The 23,193-nt window shown below is 36.9% G+C and overlaps 1 long non-coding RNA gene and 1 other non-coding gene across 2 annotated transcripts in view; both read right to left on the bottom strand.

The window, feature by feature from the left end:
• The window catches only part of LOC123328424, a 154,773-nt gene that overhangs the window by 12,161 nt on the left and 119,419 nt on the right, over positions 1 to 23,193 (bottom strand). The window lies entirely within an intron of this gene.
• TRNAW-CCA lies at positions 280 to 351 on the bottom strand. The gene has a single exon. It is a non-coding gene; the product is annotated as a tRNA-Trp (tRNA).

Raw genomic sequence — 23,193 nt, 5'->3', positions numbered from 1 at the left:
CTTATTTGATTAAATTTTTCTTCATTTCTGGATTGTTAACTCCTAGAGTATGATCTCCTACTCAACTTTGTATCCCTGGTGCCTAGCAGTATGTGTGTGTGTGTGTGTGTGTATATATATATATATATATATATATATATATTTTTTTTTTTTTTTAGTCACTCAGTCATGTCCAACTCTTTGCGACCCCATGGACTGTAGCCTACCAGGCTTCTCCATCCATGGGATTCTCCAGGCAGGAATACTGGAGTGGGTTACCATTTCCTTCTCCAGGGGATCTTCCCAACCCAGGGATTGAACCTGGGTCTCCCGCATTGGAGGCAGATGCTTTAACCTCTGAGCCACCAGGGAAGCCCACATATACAACATATCCTTACTAAACATCAGGTCAATGAAATCGGAATCTCTTCCTTTAAACTTTGCCTATCGGCTGAATAAAAGTAAATTAGTGCATTTGCTCAATGCTATTAGATCAGTGATTCTCAAGCTTTATCACACATCAGAGTAGCCTAATAAAACACAGATTCCTGAGAGCTATCCCCAGGTTCTGTTTCAGTAGGTCTGAGAACAACAGTGGCTCTAACCGTGACCCCAGACCAACAGCTTCAGCATCACCTGGAAACTTACCAGAAATTGAAACTTCTAGGCCCCTACCCCAGACTTATTGAATTAGAAACTGTGGGATTTGATACAGGAATCTGCTTTAACAGGCCCTCCAGGAACCAATTAAAGATTGAATATCAATAGAATATTATATCCTCTGTATTAGGGATGATGTCTTCTCTATAGTACCACAGGGTATAGTGTTTTGAGTATGATAGCTTTTTTTTTTTTTAATTTTGTTTTGTTTGTTTTAATGTTAACTGATTTTCCAACGTGCAAAGTGGCAGATCCTCAGATTGGTATGATGGGATAATTAGTTTCCACAGACTCCTCCCCAACATTTTCAATGCAATTCTTGCCCCTAGCCACTGCCAGTTTTCATGTGCTAGATCTTCCTTATCATTAGAATATGTTATGTTGATTTGATCAATAGGAATATTTTACAGTGGTGCAACTGACAAAGACCTGATAAGACTGTTAAATACCTAATAAAATTTGATTCTGGAGATAGTCTGAGTCCATATAATAAATTGAAACTTGAGAGATAAAATAATTGTGAGCAATAATAACCTTAATATTTATAATACTGCCACATATACCCACCCCAGAATAAAAATATTGATTCTCATTTCCATTTAGTAATAAAAATATTGGATAAGATAGCTAAAAGAACAACTGTGGGTATATTGTTATAGCATTGATACAAAAAGAGATTTTGTTCACTAGGATTTTCAGTGATGATTTTTCTCACACTTCTCAAAGGGATATAGTAGTCTCAGAGGGTGTGTGCCAGGATCAGGACTTAGTTTAAAACCTGCCTGTCCACAGTCCTTGGCTTCCTTACTATGTGTAAGGAATTAAATAATTTATTAGTAATCATTTTATATTCAAGCTGTTCAGACCAAATTGCTTGCTTAGTTGTGATAACATGTTAGATTAAGGGTAGGACATTGGTTTTAGACTAGCCCTGAGTTCAAATCCAAGATCTCCTTCCTGTGCAGAATTAGCCATTTCATCCTTTTAATGCCACTATTCCTAAATGTTACCTTCCTTAATAAAGAAACCCTAACAGCTATAATGTGCACTCAGCTTATATTCAACTCTAAATTGAATCTAAATTCTACACCACTAACTATATTGTAGATATTTTCACCCTCAATATGTCTGTTGTCGATCTTTTGCTTGACTACTCACTAATATCTAGTTTTTTGTTTTTGTTTTTTTTCCCTTTTCTGGATATATCAGTCTACACTTGTTAAGCCCCATGTAGTTAACTGTGGAAATATAATAATTCTGGCTAATGTATATTTGAACAAAAGTGACACACATTAATTCTGCGCTGAGTTGGTAAAAAAAAAAAAAAAAACCTGCACAATTTTCCAATCTCTCTCTTCTCCTTCCACTGTGATCAGGAGGAGACTTTTTCTTGATAATACAGGGCCCACCAGATCAAAGCCGCCTGGTCTGCTAAGTCGCCACATGGAAGGTAGCTGCTATGGAAAGGCACTGAGAACAGAATTAAACAAGTGCTGCGGGAATATATTTTTATGAAACACAAAGATATGCGGGGAGAAGGCAATGGCACCCCACTCCAGTACTCTTGCCTGGAAAATCCCATGGATGGAGGAGCCTGGTGGGCTGCAGTCCATGGGGTTGCTAAGAGTCGGACACGACTGAGCGACTTAACTTTCACTTTCCACTTTCATGCATTGGAGGAGGAAATGGCAACCCACTCCAGTGTTCTTGCCTGGAGAATCCCAGGGATGGGGGAGCCTGGTGGGCTGCCGTCTACGGGGTCGCACAGAGTCGGACACGACTGAAGTGACTTAGCAGCAGCAGCAACAAGATATACAGATCATTTATTATGTATTATAAGCTTAACCTATCTCAACTAGCACAATGTCTCAAAACAAGCACTTCTTTTTTAACCATAAGCACATTCAGTTCAGTTCAGTTCAGTCGCTCAGTCATGTTTGACTATTTGCGACCCCATGAATCACAGCACACAGGGCCTCCCTGTCCATTACCAACTCCCTGAGTTCAATCAAACTCACGTCCATCGAGTCGGTGATGCCATCCAGCCATTTCATCCTCTGTCGTCCCCTGCCCCCATCCTCCTGCCCCCAATCCCTCCCAGCATCAGTCTTTTCCAATGAGTCAACTCTTTGCATGAGGTGGCCAAAGTACTGGAGTTTCAGCTTTAGCATTATTCCTTCCAAAGAACACCTAAAGGAGATCTCCTTTAGGATGGACTGGTTGGATCTCCTTGCAGTCCAAGGGACTCTCAAGAGTCTTCTCCAACACCACAGTTCAAAAGCATCAATTCCTCAGCGCTCAGCTTTCTTCACAGTCCAACTCTCATATCCATACCTGACTACTGGAAAAAACCATAGCCTTGATTAGATGGACCTTTGTTGGCAAAGTAATGTCTCTGCTTTTGAATATGCTATCTAGGTTGGTCATAACTTACCTTCCAAGGAGTAAGCGTCTTAATTTCATGGCTGCAATTACCATCTGCAGTGATTTTGGAGCCCAAAAAAATAAAGCCTGCCACTGGTTCCACTGTTTCCCCATCTATTTCCCATGAAGTGATGGGACCAGATGCCATGATCTTCATTTTCTGAATGCTGAGCTTTAAGCCAACTTTTTCACTCTCCTCTTTCACTTTCATCAAGAGGCTTTTTAGTATAAAAGAGGTAATAAGCACATTACCATTTCCAAAATCATATTTTCTTTCAACTATACTAAAAGGTGAATTTTAAATCACTTTTTGTGTTTTTCTTAGCTCCATGTTTTGCTGTATCCCATCATTTACAAATTAGAAATGTTTCTCGATTTTCATAAATTCCTAGATCCTGAAAATTAATAACTGACTTTTTATTCTGCCTCTAGATGAGAGACAATTTAATCATTTTGAAAATTTAGTAAACTTTTATCTGTAGCACTTGCTTTTTAGGAACCTTTCTTTTGCCCACTCCAAGAATGTCCTGGCCTGGCTTTCAAAACCCTCAGTTTTACCTCTCACTGTAATCCCACTGCACTTCTCAGCACTTACTCCTGCCTCCATCCAATCTCCTGGGACATGCCACTCCAGTTATGCCTCTGTACCTTTGCTCTCTGCCTTCTCCACCTCCTCAGCTGTCAGACTGAAATCCAAATCCCATATTTCCATGAATCCCTTCCTGATTTTTCTAACTTTGCTGATATCCCCTCACTCGAAACTCTTTTTTCATGAAGAAATATGCCTTATAGTTCACTGTCTAATACTTCTCCTCAGGTCATAGTCATGCTTTTTACTGCTTCTGAATATGTGACAGTATTTACTACAATACAAACACTAAGTGCTTAATATATATTACCTACTTAAACTCATCATTAGGCTTTCATCTGAAATTCAATTTCTTCCAGGGGAACTAACTAGAAATATACCCCTTCCTTTTCATCACAATATCTCAGATCCTGGAATCTTCCATCAGAAAAGATGGCTGACAGAACAGTCATTTGTTCATTAAAAAAAAAGAAAAGAAAAGAAATTTTACCTTAAATGGTAGTTTTTGAAAACTTCACATTCTTAGTAGAAAATTAGTGACCTATAGCATTTCTTAGTATTTGCTTTCAAAAGTGAATTCAATTATTTTCTAGTTATATATTGTCAGGCAAACTTTGTAAGCATTGTCAGATTAGTTCCATAAATGAAACTGGATTGCTCAGTTACAGTAGAGAAGTGTTCAGATGATAATGTAGATAACATAGGTGGTTTTATTTGTATTACTTTCATTGCTTTCTCCTAAAGTTATGCGGAATATAATTGGTATTCTTCTGTACTCAAAAGGATTCTCTTCTGAATTATGTCTTCCAATGATGATTAGTAATTATTATAGCTTTAGTTTGTTTTAAATGCTTTCCAATTAAGGGTTCTCAGTAATTAAATTCTACTGACCTAGTTTTCACATCCCTGGCTTATAATCCATTTCATCTCCTAGGTTTATAATAAGCAATTACACAGGCAAATGATAAAATAGCAAAAGAAAAAAGTAGAAAATCCAAATAAATCACAGATCATCAGTCACCAGATTTATAAGAGGTAGTTGTAATTTGATCATGAGGGACACTCTCTAAATGCAATTACAACACTACCAAGATGCCACCGTTTCCTCCTCATTAGGACACGCTAGTCCTTTGTAGAAACATGCTGAGTATTTCACGTTCAAAGCTTCTCTTTTAAATCTGTTCACTAATGAGTTTCAGTGGGTTGTTGCATTTCTCTAAAATACTTTTCAAACCTCAGTTGTGCTGCTAATGAAGATTACTGCTCCAACTTTAAAAAAATATAGGCCTAAATCCATTGCTTAGAGCAGTCATTCTTGGATGCTTAATTCTCTCTTTAGCTACAAATGTTGTCAAGAGACTTTTTAAAAAATTGGTTTATTCATCAAATATTTATTGACCTCCAGTGCTATGTACTTAGGACATAGGAGTAAATCAGATATATAGAGTCTCCCCTGCTTACATGAAATTTCTCTAAAGCTGCGCTGTCCAACATGGGACAAATTTAATGTATTACATATTAAAATTACAAAACTTTGAATATGTTGTTTTAAACATGATATAATACTCAACGGACATGAGTTTGAGTAAACTCTGGGAGTTGGCCATGGACAGGGAGGCCTGGTGTGCTGCAGTCCATGGGGTCACAGAGAACTGGACATGACAGTGATTGAACTGAATTGAACTGAATATTAAAACTAATTTCACCTGTTCCTTTTTGCCTTTGTTAACATAGGTAATAGAAAATTTAAAGCTACATAAATGGCTCGCATGTGCATCTTGCATTGTATTTCTAGTAGATGGTGACTCTCTAAAATCTTCAAGAAGACAGATCATCAAATAAGTAATTACAACAAAAGGTGATGAGAAATTAGGTGAGGAAAATAGGAGAAGCCCTATAATATTAGGTAGCAGAAGCCCCTGAGTCATGGTCAGATATTAGGGTCCTTCTTGTGACCAGACTCACATCAGAGGAGTTCCAGAGTTGAATGACTAATTGGCTAATTTAATAGATTCTTCTTTTGCCCTCCCCTGGCATATTGCATATACTATTTTAGCACTTATGACAGTTATATTTAAGGTATTTTAATTCAATAACAAATACTTATTCAACTAAACACTCTCTTACTTGTCTTGCTATCCTTAAAACATGCCAATACTCCTAACAAGTTGTGGATATGCATTAAGTGATGAAAAGTGCTCTCTGGGGAACTGTGAACCAAAGCTAACAACCTGGAATGTCTTTGTACACAAGAAACACTGGTGTCACTCACCGCAGTATACTGCCCTCCCTGCTCAAGAACTGGGATATTTTGTTAGTCACTTCCTACAGATGTCCAGCCTGGTGGAACTGATTTTTAATGATACTATTGTCAACACCTGATGATCCACTGCTTCCTAGATCCTTGCACTTGGAAACAGTCTGCTATCTAATGTGAAACATAGCAAGACAGTTGTTTTGCTGGAAGTCATACACTAGTAACAGATCCAGTCTCACATCCATAAAGAAAATTGGACAGTGCTCCTGCATGGTAGACTTTCATCTCGCCTGAAGCTTGATATATCTTTGACTGACAGACTACCAGAGGATGTGTTGGCTTCCTGAATATGGTTTATGTCCTTGCCTAATATTGTATCACCTTGTGTGCTGCTGAGGTGGGGAAAAAAATCAATCACTGCAGTTAGTCTGTATTTCAGAAACTCCACGTTTGTCTGGCAGGAGTTTGCATGAGGCCTCTTTCTTCCCCAGTCTTTTTCATGCTCCCAGTTTTTATAAAAGGGAACATGATACTCTTCAAAAGATCGTAGGCAGGTCCCTAAAAAGCACTGATCAATGAAAATAGCTTCAGTGTGATGATTTCAAAGTGATGAAGTTCTTGTATCTTTATACAAGCCCTAGGAGTAATTTTCTTTTTTTTAATTAACTACTGAGGAACATTGGCCCTAGAAACAAATTATTAAGCAAAGAAAACAATTTTAATACTTTAACTAGTCAATTTAAATAACTTATTGGTTATTTTGTGTCGGATAAACAGTGCCTCAATCAATTAACCAACTGACATTTAATGATCGAGTTCATGCTGGGCCAGCATTTGGCAAATACTAAAATACATGTAAAAGGTTTAAAATATGTTTTTTACCTTTATTGGAATTAAAAGCTAAGCCAACTCAAATAGAATAGCTTGTCAGTTCACATACATATTAAACCTTTTTGAAGAAAAAAACAAAAACCTAAAATTTCTCTCGTGGTAATTGGTGAAGAAAAAAGGTATACATATGTCTACCTTGAGACGAAAATGCAACTGTCACTGATATTTACAATATATCCATCCAGCCATTATCAATACCTTACACCCTGTTGTATCACTTCTCCAAATTTATTTTCAGGTACAATGACTATAAAAGGTACCTCCATAAAATACAGTTCCACAGCAAAATAACTTTGAGTAGTAGTAAACATTTCATGTATTACTTGGAGATTAATATCTTCCTAACACTAAAGAAACTTTGTTTAATCAAACAATTCTCAAATGTGTTTGGTTATAGCCCCAGTTTATTACACAATACTTAATAGCATCCCAAGGGACACTTTGGATTCACTTTTAGAAACTCTGGTTTTCTTAATGCATTAAACCAACAGCCACATAACTAGATGACCGAAGGACAGAGAATATTAGGGGTGGGTCCATTTTTTCTGGATAGAGTAGAATCCAAATATCTCTCAGATGGTCCTACATGCCTGCAGCACAGATCCCAAGTAGGTACCTCTGATAGAGGAGAAAGGACCTCAGAGTTCACAGTGCAAAGCAGTGAAAGAGTACGGAAATAGAAACAGAGTGAATAAAGACAGATGTTGCTAGTTCACAACTTCTTTAAAGTCAATTTCTTTCTTCTGCTTTCTCTCACTTCTAAATCTCTGATCTCAGAGGAAAGAACATCATTTTCAATTTAATTCAACAAATTAAATTCTCACTAGGTTAGGAGCCCAAATGTGCTGCACAGGACACTAAAAACTGAGTAGCTGTCTCTCTCAGATAGTTGAAAAACATGACAAAATGTCAATACACATTGTTTAAAGTGATTGAATCAAATGAATATAAATCTGTGCCTTTTCATTATAAAATTTAATTTACAAAAAAAAGGAATCTGATAATCTCCCAACTTTCCCATTACTAAAAAATGCTAATCAAACACATAGCCCTTAAGGGTAGGAAAAGCCTGCATGATGAAAAATCATAACATTTTAAATCACAAAATTCAACACATCAAGTAAGAAATGTCGAGCCAGAAAAGAGAACATGGAGAAATTCTGACTCTCCTTTCCTAGATGAATTCCTCCAGATACCATTAAGGAAATTATGCTGTGATTTCTCCAAATGTATTGACATAGTCTATTGCATTAGGCTAAAATAATATGCCTTCCTATACTAGACTGTTTGGCTTCCCTGGTGGCTCAGAGGAAGAAACTACTTGCAATGCAGGAAATGCAGGAGACATGGGTTTGATCCCTGGATTGGGAAGATGCCCTGGAAGATAACATGGCAACCCACTCCAGTATTCTTGCCTGGAGAATCCCATCGACAGAGGAGCCGGGCACTACTCTACAGTTCATAGAGGTGAAAAGAGTTGGACAGGACTAAAGCAACTGAGCACACATGTTAGATTATTTATGATGGATTCCAATGCCTTGCCTACTGGAGCATCAGTGAAATGTGATGCTCAGTTATTTAATAGCCTTTCTAAGCAGTGAAGAATCTGATAGCCAATACTGTGAGCACAGAGGACAAAAGGGAAAGTATTTTAAATTTCATACATATGAAATATCTGTTCAGATGATTATTTTAAAGAAGTGAAAAACGTGAGGAGAAAACATAAATATGATCACTTCTTACATTACCTGAGACTTCAGGTGGAATGTATAAAATGAACAAGTCATGAAAGGACTTAAGGAAAGACTAGTTAAACCTTTGGTGAAGTCCAGAAAAACATCTGCATTGCCAAGAAAGAGGTGTCTGAAGGCTAGGGCAGAATCTTTGGGGATCATAAAGAGAAGTCCTTGAAGGTGCAGGGCAGAATATGAGAGACCCCAGCTGAGGTGTAAGACAGTGCTGATGGCCATCGTGGTGGCCATATTGAAGTTGCTTCAGCTCAGAGTAGGCAGAAGATCCTTGGAAGACTGAAGAGTCCACAGTTCTGAAAGTTTCATTCAGAATCTCAATACAACCCTTGCGGCTGGCTATGATGGGGGCAGGATTTCTAACCATCTGTGAATCTAAGAGAAGTAGCAAGTTCAGAGCAGATAAAGAAAGCAAAGGCTTAAGGACATTTTCTGGAGCCTCAAAGGTTCTGAACTCAGTATGAACAGACAATGAAGTTGTATTCAAACTCTCTCAAATATTCTCTCTTTTGAGAAACTAAAAAATTTGCAATTATTCATTGAGTTACTGTATGTATAATTCCAGGGCCCTGTGATGACTCTTTCAGATGTCTAGCTCCTGGTTGAACCCTCCATGAACTTTGCTATCATTAGGCAAAATATTCGAGTTTAATTGTTGTTATAAATTCTATTAATAGCACAATTTCATTGTTGTAGTTGATCTCCACATGTTGAATTCTTGTTAGCCTCTTCTTTTGGTTCTTTTGTAATATTATTAGAGTTTCTCTTTTTATGCCCTAATTTGATGACTTAGTTTCTAGGAACAGATTCATTGTGTGAAAACTTTGCATTATCACTTTATTTGAAACCAAGTTCTGATTATTTTCTGGTATATTCTGATATTTTTCAACAACTTTTACTTTTGAAATAACATCTGCTTTAGTTGTTTTTCTTTGTTAATAAAATATTCTAAAAACTTTATGGCAGCTATTTTTGATCTACAATCCTTGCAAACACACACACACAAACATACATGCACATATACACACATAACTTTTACCAGATAATTGGATTTAATTGATATTAAGAACAGTTTATGGTATTGCATTTTTTGAATACTGATGCAAATGGATTGGAGAAGGCAATGGCATCCCACTCCAGTACTCTTGCCTGGAAAATCCTGTGGACAGAGGAGCCTGGTGGGCTGCAGTCCATGGGGTCACGAAGAGTCGGACACGACTGAGCGACTTCACTTTTACTTTTCACTTCCATGCACTGGAGAAGGAAATGGCAACCCACTCCAGTGTATTTGCCTGGAGAATCCCAGGGACGGCGGAGCCTGGTGGGCTGCCATCTCTAGGGTCACATAGAGTCGGACACGACTGACGCGACTTAGCCGCAGTAGCAACAGCAAATGGATTATTTAAAGTTGTTGTTGTTGTTGTTGTTTTTTACTTTTGCTGAAGGCAGGTAGATATAAAGAGGGTATGTATTAGTCAGTTATATCTGACTCTTTGCAACCCCATGGACTGTAGCCCACCAGTCTTCTCTGTCCATGGGATTCTCCAGGCAAGAATACTGGAGTGGGTTGCCATTTCCTTCTCCAGGGGATCTTCCTGACAAAGGGATCAAACGTGGGTCTCCTACACTGCAGGCAGATTCTTTTTACCAACCGAGCCACCAAGGAAGCCTGGTATAAAGAGAACAGATAGCAATATATAAATTATATATAAATTTATATTTATAAAAATATATAAAATTATATATAACTAGAACAGATGGCAATAGAGACAACAATCTATTTCTACATAAGCAAGAAAAATGTGAGATGAGATCAGACACAGTTTTAATGGAAACGTCACAGCTAAAGTCATGTTTCTATTTGAGAAACTAACATGTATAGACAGAACAGTGACCAAAATCCTTAAGAAGCAGAACTCAAGACAACACAAAGCCAGGTTCTAATTCTGGGTCTATCCTATATGGACCTAGTGGTCTCATGGCCTCATCTGTAAATTTGAGACTATAAAATCTGCCCAAGAGGGTTACCATAAAAAATAAATGCATAAAAGATGTTTCTGATAGAGTCTAAGCTCTATCAGAGCTTAGATAAGCTCCACTCACCCATCTACACTTAACATGGCCATTTCCATTAGATCATTATTTACTTGCTTTGAAAGTAAGGAGTAGGAAATAAGAAAATTTTTAAATATTATAGACAATCAAGAGGCTTCCCAGGTGGCACTAGTGGTAAAGAACCTGCCTGCCAATGCAGGGATGTAAGAGACACAGGTTCGATCCCTGGGTCGGGAAGATCCAGTATTTTTGCCTGGGGAAACCCACAGACAGAGGAGCCTGGCAGGCTACAATACATATGGTCATATAGTCAGACAGGACTGAAGTGACTTAGCACAGCACACAGCACAGACAATCAAGATGAGGATCATCTGATATTACACAAGATATAGAGATGCTAACTCATTGCAAAAGTCCCTGGTGCTGGGAAAAATTGAGGGCAGAAAGCTAAGAGGGCATCAGAGGATGAGACGGCTGGATGACACTCATGCAATGGACATGAACTTGGGTTAACTTTGGGAGATGGTGAGGGACAGAGAGGCCTGGTGTGCTGTAGTCCATGGGGTCGCAAAGAGTCAGACACAACTGGGCGACTGAACAACCAACAAAAGACATGCTATATAGCCTTTAAAACGCAGCCTCCTTTGCAGGCAAATATCTGACCTTGCATTTACTATATACTAGCAGTTCTCAGAGAACAGCTGACAAGACTAGAGTAAATTTCTCCTTTATGCTTTTACAACCAACCCCTGTGGCTATTATTTAGCTTCAACATTGAGAGCAATACACTTCTGTTTGTTCTAAGCTGAAACACACAAAAAAGAAAGATAGAATCAAGAGCCATTTGTTAGTCACCATTCCAAAATTCAGACCTCATGAATAAAAGAGATTTAGGAAAAACACAGCGCTCAATTTCTTCCCATCTATACTAGATAAGATAACAGATGAATTCAGACTTTGGAGAAATCTATGGCTTATTCATTTTCAGTATTGTTCATTAAGAGAGTCCCGTGAGTGGAAGCACTAGAATTTCACAGGTTTATCTCTTAAAAGTCACACATTGATTTGAAATAGCAGCTTCTTTCTGTTAGCTTAGATAAAACTGGCTGTATCTAGAAGAAAATGTTAGAGTCTATTATTCAGTATTAATTAACTGAATATTAATTATTGTTCTTATTGGTTCAAATCAATTTAACATTATTTTAATTAAAAGTTAACCCTTTGATGCTTAATTAAATTTCAACATTTTAATGGAGTTGAGGTAGTAACACATTGTTTTTGACTCATATACTATTTGCTTTCAATTCTCTAAAAACAGACAGCTTAGAAGGAAGAATCCCCATTCTTTAAAGATAAGTATATACACCATATAGGTTGTCTAAATTATCCTCATTTCCTATGGCCAATTTTTAAACAACAATGTTGACTTTTATTTTAAGTTCTCATTGAACAATAGCTAGACCCCACTCATTGAAACTGGACAGGGGCACAACATGCATAAAAGGGCTTCTCTTCTCCCTCAGATGAATTACATCTGGAGACAAAATCACTATCACAGAGATGTTCATTCTTCCTAGACACTAAAATCACTTCTATTGCTGGCGGATGCTACATATTTAGAAACAGAAATTTAAGGGCACTGCTTAGCATTCAACAAGTCTAATGAACTTAGAAAATTAATTAAGAGAATAAATAAGACCAAGCTGGTAAAGCCTATATAATTGTGTTAGGTCATCTGTCAGGGAGCTATTTCATTAAGGCAGGTAATCAGTTCCAGGTTATATAGAAGATGCAGCATGGATGGTATAAGGTTGCATGTAACCCAAAGCTGCTTTTAGGAAAGCAGTTCAGTTGTTCTATCAGTGGTGCTGGCTGACTGTACACAGGTGCTATCTGAGTCTTTCCATCATAGACTATCAAACTGGAATCCACTTCAGAGCTTACCTCTTCATTTTACAGATGAGAATTCCAGAGAGGTGATGTGGTTTATACAAGCTCAGAAAGCATACATGTATGGAAGTTGTATGTACAGTAAGATCAAAAAGATTCAACAGTGGGGTAAAAGTGGATCTAATGAGTTAGATACAAACAAAAGACTTCAAACAACTGTTCATATTGGAGTAGGAATATGTACCCTGGAAAAAGTACAGATTTCAGTGTAAGAGGGACCTAAAGTTCTTGTGGCTGAAAGCACCCTCCTGTCAGGAACATCTTTTACATTTGAAAATGTGGCTTGACCTTGATGGGTAAAGGGTTTCAAAAACCAGCTTCACTGTCTTCCACAGACCATGACATATGTTCAGAAGAACTGTTGACCACCCTTCCAATCACTTATGCATTATATCCAATATTCTTGTGAAAAAGAACTTCTCTGACCTTCATGTGTAACTTTAGCATCCATAATACCATTATGCCCACAGAGCTGCACTTTCTCTCCTTCTACACACGTATTACAGCAATCTGTTCCCCTTTCTCATTCTGCTCATAAACAGAAAGGAACATATGGGTTTTATGATTAATATAATGAAAAAAATACTGAATCTAAGGACAATTCACATGAATCTAAGCAGACATATATAGTCAGCTTGACTAATATTGTTAGAAACACAATCCTAAAAGTTTTAATGATCCTTTATGGAATATAAATGAGCTCATTGTAGCTCAGACGGCAGAGAATCTGCCTGCAATGCAGGAGACCTGGGTTCGATCCCTGGGTCAGGAAGATCCTCTGGAGAAGGGAATGGCAACCCACTTCAGTGTTCTTGCTACAGTATTCCGTGGACAGATCATGGGGTTGCAAAGAGTTGGACACGACCAAGCAACTAACACACACACATGGGATATAAGTGTCTATGAAAACACTATCCTGAGGTAAGGGCACACCTGCCTTTAAAAACAGGAAGACTATAAGACAGGATTTATAAGATTCAAAGAAAATAAAGTAATACAGTCAAAATCTCAATGGGTACGGAATGGTGCTTTAACTACAGTTTAGCAAAGGAAGAAAAAAAATAGAGAACTGTTGAGCTTTTCCCATACAGAAACCATTTTACAAAACTTAAATTTCATTTCCTTTAAAATTGTTTCTCCCTGTAAATGACTAAAAGTCAATTCCTGTACCTCTCCTAACTACACAACTGAAGACCTACCTGACTGAGCTCTTTACACTTTTCAACTTCAGCCCATCAGGTGGGGTAGTATCTTAAGAGTAGGAGTCGGTGAGGAATTAACTTAACTGCCTGAAGCCCATTACCCTTCGTGTTCCTGAGTGAGCCTTTGCGTAGCCAAGCCACAGTCACCAGGTCACCTTCACCATTCATCAACTCAGAGTTACCAGTTTACAGTCACCCATAACCAAGCCATAGTCTCCATTCACGAGGTTACTTGTACCAGTAACCAATCCACAGTCACTAGTCATTGAACCACTCCTAGCTGAAACTAGTTACCAAGTAAGCCATCAGTCCGTATTGTGTTTTATCCATTGGGTTAACTTTACCAGAGGCTGGTGTTTTTTTTCTGTATAACACCAGATGTTTAAATCTTTCATTTTCTAACAGCCACATAGATGCCATACCACACTAGTGACATCCAAACACAATTCACATATAACTCCCTTAAGGTCAGAGCAGTGACCTATGTACTATAAAAGGAGTCTGCCATCCTGATTTGCTGGTCTTCTTGTCATTAAGATGCCAGGTTTCAAGGGTAGTGACCTCCCCAAAGAGCATAGTAACTTCTCTGAGACAAAATAGAATGCTGAATTTGGACTGCCTGGGACCAAGATTGAGAGGTCCAGTAGAAAGCAGTATTGTGCTCAAATTGAAGACCGCTGTACTCCACATTCTCCCTGTGCCATGTATCAGACTTCTAGGACACATGGTAACCTAGTGGCCAGACGTGTCCTTCCCACAAGCTTTACTTAACCCTGGAATTTGTTTTAACATGATGAAGTTCTGAACATTTTAAAATCAAAGAATTTCTAGCACAAAAACAGACACATAGATCAATGGAACAGAATAGAGGGCCTAGAAAGGAACCCACACTTATATGGAAAATTATCTATAACAAAGGAGGCAAAAACATACAATGAGGAAAAAACAACCTCTTCAGTAAATCATGTTGGGAAAACTGGACATACAAAAGAATCAAACTGGACTACGTTCTTACAACGTATAGAAAAATAAACTCAAGATAGATAAAGACTTAAATGTAAGACGTGAAGCCATAAAACTTCTAGAAGAAAACATAGGCAGTACACTGCTTGACATCTGTCTCACAAACATTTTTTGATATGTCTCTTCAGACAAAGGAAACAAAAGCAAAGATAATAAATATAGCTACCTCAAACTAAAAAGCTTTGCACAGTAAAAGAAAATATCAACAAAACAAAAAGGCAACCTACTAGATGGGAAAAAAAATATTTGTAAGTGATACATCTGACAAGAAATTAATATCCAAAATATTTTAAAAACTCATTCAACTCAACATCAAAAAAACAAACAACTCAATTTAACAAATGGGCAGAGGACATGAATAGACTATATAGCCAACAAGCACATGAAAGGATGCTCAATTCTGTAATTGTCAGGGAAACACAAATCAAAACCACGATGAAATACCACCTCACACCAGTCAGAATGGCTATTATCAAAACAATAACAAGTGCCAATGAGGATGTAGAGAAAAGGGAACCCTTGGCCTCTGTTGGTGGGAATGTAAATTGGTGTAGCTCCTAAGAAAAACAGTAAGAAAGTTCCCCATCAAAATTAAAAATAGAACTACCTATGCTCTAGCAATTCCACTCCTGGGTATTTTCCAAAAACAAACAAAGGTAAAAACAGAAAATTAAAGACATGTGAACTTTTATGTTCATTGCATGTATAGATATATGTGTGTGCATATATATATGTATATATATATATATATGCACACACATATATATATGTATTTATACATGTATATATAAAACCCATAAAAAAGAATGGAATCTTGCTATTTGTGTGACAACATGGATAGACTTAGAGTGTTTTATGTAAGTGAAATAAGTCAGAGAAAAGCAAATACTGTATGATTTCACTTATATGTCTAACTAAAAAACAAAATAAATGAATAAACATAACTACAACAGGAAAAGAGTCATAGATACACAGAATAAACTGGCAGTTGCCAGAGTGAAGGAAGGTGAGGCCAGAGAGAAATAGGTGAGGAAATTGAAAGGTACAGACTTTCAGTTACAAAATAAATGACTCACTGGTGTGGAATGTGCATTGTGGGGAATATAGTTAATAATTATATCTTTGTATGATGACAGATGGTAATAGGATTTATCATGGTGATCATTTTAAAATATGCAGAGACACTGAATCATTATGCTGTGTACCTGGAACTAACATCATGTTGTAGGTCAAATATTGGAGTGGGTAACCTTTCCCTTCTCCAGGTGATCTTTCAAACCCAGGGATCAAATCCAGATCTCCCACATTGCAGGCGGATTTGTTACCAGCTGAGCCACCAGGAAAACCCACAAAGATATTGAATCACTATACTGTGTACCTGGAACTAACATAGAGTTATAGGTCAAATATACTTCAAAAACAAACAAGTTCATAGAAAAAGAGATCAGATTTGTGGCTATTAGAGATGAGGGGAGTAGAGGGGAAATTAGACAAAGGCAGTTACAAGGTACAGATGTCCTGTCAAAAGACAAATAAATACTGTGGATGTAAGGCACAACAGGATAAATAAAAACAACTTTATATTATATATTAAAGTTATTAAGAGAGTAAATCCTAAGAGTTCTCATCACAAGGAAAAAGCACTTTTTAAAAAGCACCTCGTATCTACACGAGGTGGATGTTCACAAAACACTGTGGTAATCATTTCATGATGTATGTAAGTCAAATCATTACTCTGTATGCCTAAAACTTATTCAGTGCTATATGTCAATTATATCCCAATAAAATTGGAAGAAAAAAACAAGGCAAGGGAGATTAAAATAAAAAAGATTTGGAGAATCTTTCACAAAAGTTCAGATGTATAGCTTTTCTTTAAAAAAAAAATGACTAAATAGTAGAAAACAAAAGCAAGAGCAAACAAGCAAAACTGGCCGTGGCTAAACAGTGGCTGTCACACTTCAAAGCCACATATCCAAAAACATAGTTCTTTTGTTGGCTCCGCTCTGAGCCTCCCTCCTTCACTTTCTACATTGTTATATCTGGCCTTATAAAGCATTTAACTTTGAGGACTCAGTCAAAGAAAATATAAACATTAACAAAAGGTAAAATCAGCCTGAGAACATATCAGGCATCCTTGACATAAAGGTAGGTCACTGACTTAAGGGTATCCCATCCCCACTCAAGAGAAACAGATCCACCTTTGCTGATCCTGATTCTTTAAGACCAAGAGTAGAATGGTCTTAGTCTGGGGTGCTCTGAACTTTCAAGAAAGGAAGCTCCAGATTCAGTGTCTTGGGGTAGGTATGCCCTCAGCAGAAGCTCTCCCTGCATGCCTGCCCATTGATGACCTGTAAGGGGGGCTCGTAGCTAAGCCCATAGATAAACCAACTGTGTCAGGCCTGTTCTCTTGCTTGAGATGATCCTAATTTCATCAAAGATGACAATCCAAGATAGGCCAGTGTTCCAGAAGGCTTTTGTCTATGTCAAAGGCATGAAGTGTTAAGAGTTCATCAAGTTTGAATTGGGAGGCAGAAAGAAAATCCAAACCCCTAAGTCTGACAGCATGGAAAAAGATATGTAGAGAATTCAGAGTAGAATGCAGAATAGAAGAGACAATAATGGGGAAGTGGGTGTCATAGTCATTAGTTCAGACTGCTATAACCTACAGACTGGGTGGCTTAAATGGCAAATACTTCCTGCAATACAAGGGGCTGAGAAGTCCAAGGGTGGTGAGACCCAATATCTGGTGAGAACCCACTTTTTAGTTTGCAGATAGCTGTCTTATTATTGTATCATCACATGCAAAGAGTAGAAAGCAAGCTCTTCTAATAAGGGCATTAATCCACTCATGAAATCTCCAACTTCGTAACATAATTGCTTACCAAAGGCCTCACCTTCCAATATCACAGCTTTGGGGGCTAAGACTTCAACATATGAATTTCACAGGGACACAAACATTGATAACATTGGGTGAAAGATCTGGTCATTGTATTTGATAATTAGAAATACCCTGATCACAGACGCACATTGGGAACAGAAAGAAAGTGAAGTCACTCAGTCGTGCCCAACTCTTTGCGACCCCATGGACAGTAGCCTGCCCCAAGCTCCTCCGTCCATGGGATTTTCAAGGCAAGAGTACTAGAGTGGGTTGCCATTTCCTTCTCCAGGGAATCTTCCCAACCCAGGGATCGAACCCAGGTTCGATTGTAGACAGATGCTTTACCATCTGAGCCACCAGGGAAGTCCTGGTGGGTTGGGAACAGAGGACCATAATAAATAAAATCGTTATGTCCAGCTGACCCAGGGCAGAAACACTGCTATCCCAGGCAGGACCTGAGAACTGAGGATTGATAGCAAGTGATATCTAAAAGAAATGCCCAATCAGGCTTCATGGACAGTATATTCTTCTGAAACACAGGGTTAAACATTTCTATCTAGCTCCATGTAAGTTTCAAGATTCATAGTGAATAGGAAAAAAATGATATTTTGTTTGACTTAAATTCATTCATGGTAAGAAGATTGAAAATATTGTTTAAGGCAATGGGAAAAAGAATCCTCTGCTTCTAAATGATTAAAATCTACTTTTATACTTCTTTGTTCACCAATAACCAAGTTTCTGATTTAAAATTTGTGATTTTACATGTAAATATTATTGAATTGTGTGATAGGTTTAATATTTTTTAATAATGGTTTTTTAAATGTCTAAATTAAAAAGAAAAATCACAAGGCCCATTTGGCCAATGGTCTTATCAAACAGTACTTATGTATACCACCACCACCCCACCACTCCCAGCTTCCCTTTAATTCACAAGTTACATTTCCACCTACTTTTGTTAATTATGAGGTACACATTACCATGTAATTTTGAGTGTAAGTAATTCTAACTTTTTACGAGCAAAATATGTAAAATATTATGTTAAAACTGAGACTTGCCATATTTATGATAAGTAAACATGTGAATTTATCTTAATCAGTATGCCTGAATCCCTGTTCCTCTCTCTCATATTAGAAATAAGGAATAATATAAAATTGCCTCTAATTAGTTGCAGATTTTTTGCCTAATCTTTTCTAATTTCTCAGTCAGATTACTCCCTCCTTCCCCCTTCACCCACATACTCTTATCTCATAAGTTTTACTTTATTTAACAATAAGTTTAGTATGTGACAGGTATCAGCATGATAATATATATATAAAATATATATATATGTACATAAAAAATAAAGAACAAAACACATATACATGCCTCAAGGAACATAATCCTATAGAAAATATATTCAAATGAAAGTAGTTTGTGCATTAGTTATTTATCTTCTTAACAACAAATAACAGTGTCTAGTACAGTATCAGTGTGCTGGAGATGGGGTAAAAATGAACAATCATTGTCTATGACATCATGGAGCTCATGATCTAGTTGGAGTGATGGTGATAGACAACAAATACATAGAAAATAATGTGTATTAAGATTGAGTGAAGCTTCATGAAGGTAAGTAGTACGCTTTAAAAACAAGTGAGAGATCCACTCAGAGATGGAAATCAAAAGGATCAAGAAGGGACAAAATCTAAAGAAAATCAGGAGAGCCAAGAGAAAAGAGATAGTTATATATTCAAAATTGAGGCTCAAGAAAAAAGAGAAGCTGGGAGATTCCTATTTTTAAGGACCACTCATTAAGAAAGTTTCACTGGAACCTTGAAAGTGTATGAGAGAAAACAATGTGTAAGTCTTCCCAGGTAATAACTATAAGTCAGAAATATAGAAAATTAAATATGAATCTAAGGCTATAGTCCACATTTGGAGGCAGGGAAGACAAAGGCTACTAAGAGATAGATAAAAACAACATTGAAAGAAGAAGGAGATTCGGAATACTAATGTTCCATGAAAGCCAGTAGGGAACTTTGACAACACAATGGATTCAGAGATTAAGTGGACAATGATGTCTTTGGAGGGAAGAGTTATAATTGATACGTAGATATAGAATTCAGTTTCAAGCATTAGCAGGAGGAAAAGTGAACTTTTTCCCCCTCTATATTCACTTCTTCCATTCAACAAGGGAAAAGTCACTGCACTAATTGTTCATATTCAGAATTATGATCTGATCATCTCTACTGATAGGCAGACTCATTCTACTTCAAAGTTTTAATCTCTTCCACTCCATAAATTAAGATTGTCCACTTGAATGAGTGTACCCTCTTAAGAAATGGCTATTTTTCTTCTCCTCATAAACAGAAACCACATAAAATAATCACCACTCAAGATTCAAAGGATAGCTATTAAAATTAGATTTATGGAGGCAATGAAGGGTTCTGTTTCTCTTTGAGCCTAAGCTATTTGCTCTACCACAGTTGATTAAAAGATATAAGAAATCGTGATTAAGAGTGATCAGCCAGGTATTAATTTGCTGTTTTGCATTATCATTTATGCAATATATTTTGACAACTCAGGATCTATGAATATCCTACAAGATTTGAGGGTTCCTGAGTCAAACACAGTCAAAATATTACCAAAACTCCTAATAGTAGAATGAATAATAAGCAACTAAAGATTCTGAAAGTATACTATTTCCTTATTGACTATATGGCATTTTTATTTCTAGAATTTCTATTTGGTTCTATTTATACTTTGTATTGGCCTGGCGTGCTGCGATTCATGGGGTCATAAAGAGTCAGACACGACTGAGTGACTGAACTGAACTGAACTGATACTTTATATTTCTCTACTTAGACTTCCTAATTTTTAATTTAGTGTGAGCATGTTTTCCTTTATGACCTTTAGTACAGTTATCAAAAATAAAAATAAAAAATTGTGCTCAGTTATGTTCAATTCTTTGTAACCCCATGGACTGTAGCCACTAGTCTCCTCTGTCCATGAGGTTTTCCAGGCAAGAATATTGAAGTAGGTTGCTGTTTTCTTCAGGGAATATTCCTAACCTAAGAATCAAACCCCTGCTTCCTGTGGTTCCTGCAATGTAGGTGTATTCTTTACCACTGAGCCCAGGGAAGCCCTACAGTTATCATAGCTTCTTTAAAATATGTGCTTATTGTTACCTCTGGGTCATTCCAGAGTTGATCTGTTAGTTTCAGGTTGGTAAGTTGTAGAGACTAGACTCTGTTATATTCCTCTGGAGAATATTGCCTTTTTGTTTTAATTTGGTTTTTGCTTTGTAGTTTTCTTGGCATACTTAAATAGAAAACTCTGTCTCTTGCTTAGTATCTCAAATCTTATTTCAGATCTTTTGTCCTTAGCTAGCTTACTTGTAGTCTTTTCCATCCATATATCAAGGGTCAGCCAAAGTTTTGGACAGAGTTTATATACAGAATTTGGATCTTCTTCTTACTGGCTCTCTCCTTTCCAGGATGCCCCTGTCACTTTTCAGCAACAGTGATTGCTTTGAACTCTGTCTTCTAATTCTTCAGGTTAACTGCCTCAAACATCTCCAAATTTAGATAATTTCTAGATTCTTCATCATTGTGACAGCGATATTCTGAACCCAACGTAATTTAACTGACCTCGTTCAAACATAGTTCTTAAGAAAGCTTCTCATTAGTACAAAACATGGTAAGACTGTTATCTCCCTTATCCTAGACAGAATATTTTACTTCATGGTGCTCAATTCATATTTTAATAGCCATTGGCTCCTTTTAAGCTTCAGACTAATTAAAATCTAATTATAGAAAAATATTCAAAAATAAAATGGCCATTCAAGAAGTAATTAATTAGATAAAATCAAGTGAATGAAAAGATCTTAGCAAGCTGTCATATTTTGTACAAATGAGTACATGAGTAATGGAGACATTATCATTCCCTACAAACACAATTTATAACATCAAATTTCTGGTAGGGAGATGTCCATTACAGACTTCAGCGGTACATTGTATTTTGTGATGCATATCTTAGTTTCCCTATTAACTCATTCCCAGAGATGGAAAAGACCAACTTGAAGAACAAACCTTCCAAAGATACTTCTTGATGCCATGTATTTTAGAGCAGCTTCACCACATATACACAATCAATTATATGCTATCTTACATAATCCTCTAATGGTCGGTGAGGGAGAAAAAATTCCATTCTGATTTGAATGTATCTTTTTCCATTAAGTTTTATTTGTCAATACAAGTGTAACATGAATACACTTCACCCTAAAAGAGGGCAATATTCAGTAAGTGTAGTGGGCAAATTTTACAATTACTTACCTCACTTTCAACAAATGCGCCTATGTCTAGTTCTGATAACATAAGAAGCACATAAAATAATTGTTCTCTGTGTAAAGAACACAGCACTCTTCATTACAAATTTTAATAAATTATAAAACTTAGAAGGTTCAGATTTGTATATGTCAGGTTGGTTACTTTTTCACTTTGTATCCACCTCAGACTAAATAATTCCTATCCTTCCATCTTTTTCTAACATTATATTTTAATTTTCTCAACATGTCTGCTGTGCTTGGTTGCTCAATCGTGTCTGACTTTTTGCGACCCCGTGGACTGTAGCCCACCAGGCTCCTCTGTCCATGAGGATTCTCCAGGCAAGAATACTGGAGTGGGTTGCCATGACCTTCTCCAGGGTATCTTCCCAACCCAGGGATCAAACCCAGGTCTCCAGCATAGCAGGCAGATTCTTTACCATTTGAGCCATTGGGGAAGCCCCTTCATAGAATGCCTCATGTCTAAATTTCTTAAATATTTAGCATTATGGTGTCAAAGTGGGCACAGGGCTCCAATAACAGGTGTTTGATAAGTGCTGGCTTTTCTAAGAGAATCATCACACTGGGCTTACATACTGTTCTGCAGCCCATGAATCCCAATGTTAGGTTCACTTGTAAATGAAAGGAATGCAAGAATTTCTATTTCTTCTAGTAGGAAGGAAGATCAATGAAAATATTTCACAATCATTTTGCTTCCATAACTGGATGAAGTAAAATATTTGCCTTAACAATATTTATAAGAAGCAGCATCATTTCAGAAAATTTATATGTAAACATAAAAATTCCTAAGAGGTCCATATGCCTAAAGCACTGAACATTTGCACAATGATTTCAGACTCTCTATTGGAGACTAATCTTACATTTTGATCATCATGTAGCAATTCTTATGATATTACAGGAGAGGGAAAAAAACCCAATAAGTCATTCTAATAAATTATGAGAAATATATGTTTTATTCACTAAAAGAAAAATACTATTTTTGTACATACAAAATATTATTTGGGAAGCACTTAGGATAAAACCAATTATGTACAGCCAAAAAATAAGGTTGGCAAATAAGAAAAAAGATAATGATAAATAAATAAAATATATATATTTGCCTATCATGTCTAAGCTGAGTCTATCAACAGGTAATAATCCAACTGAGAAAATAAATTATTGTTTTAATAAGACACAGTCACTGACTTGAGTGGCCAAATTTGACTGTCTATGACCC

This window comes from Bubalus bubalis, chromosome 12, assembly GCF_019923935.1.
Source record: "Bubalus bubalis isolate 160015118507 breed Murrah chromosome 12, NDDB_SH_1, whole genome shotgun sequence".
In the NCBI taxonomy this organism is placed as follows: domain Eukaryota; kingdom Metazoa; phylum Chordata; class Mammalia; order Artiodactyla; family Bovidae; genus Bubalus; species Bubalus bubalis.
The sequence above is the reverse complement of the archived record's forward strand: the minus strand, read 5'-3'. Positions and strand labels throughout refer to the sequence as shown.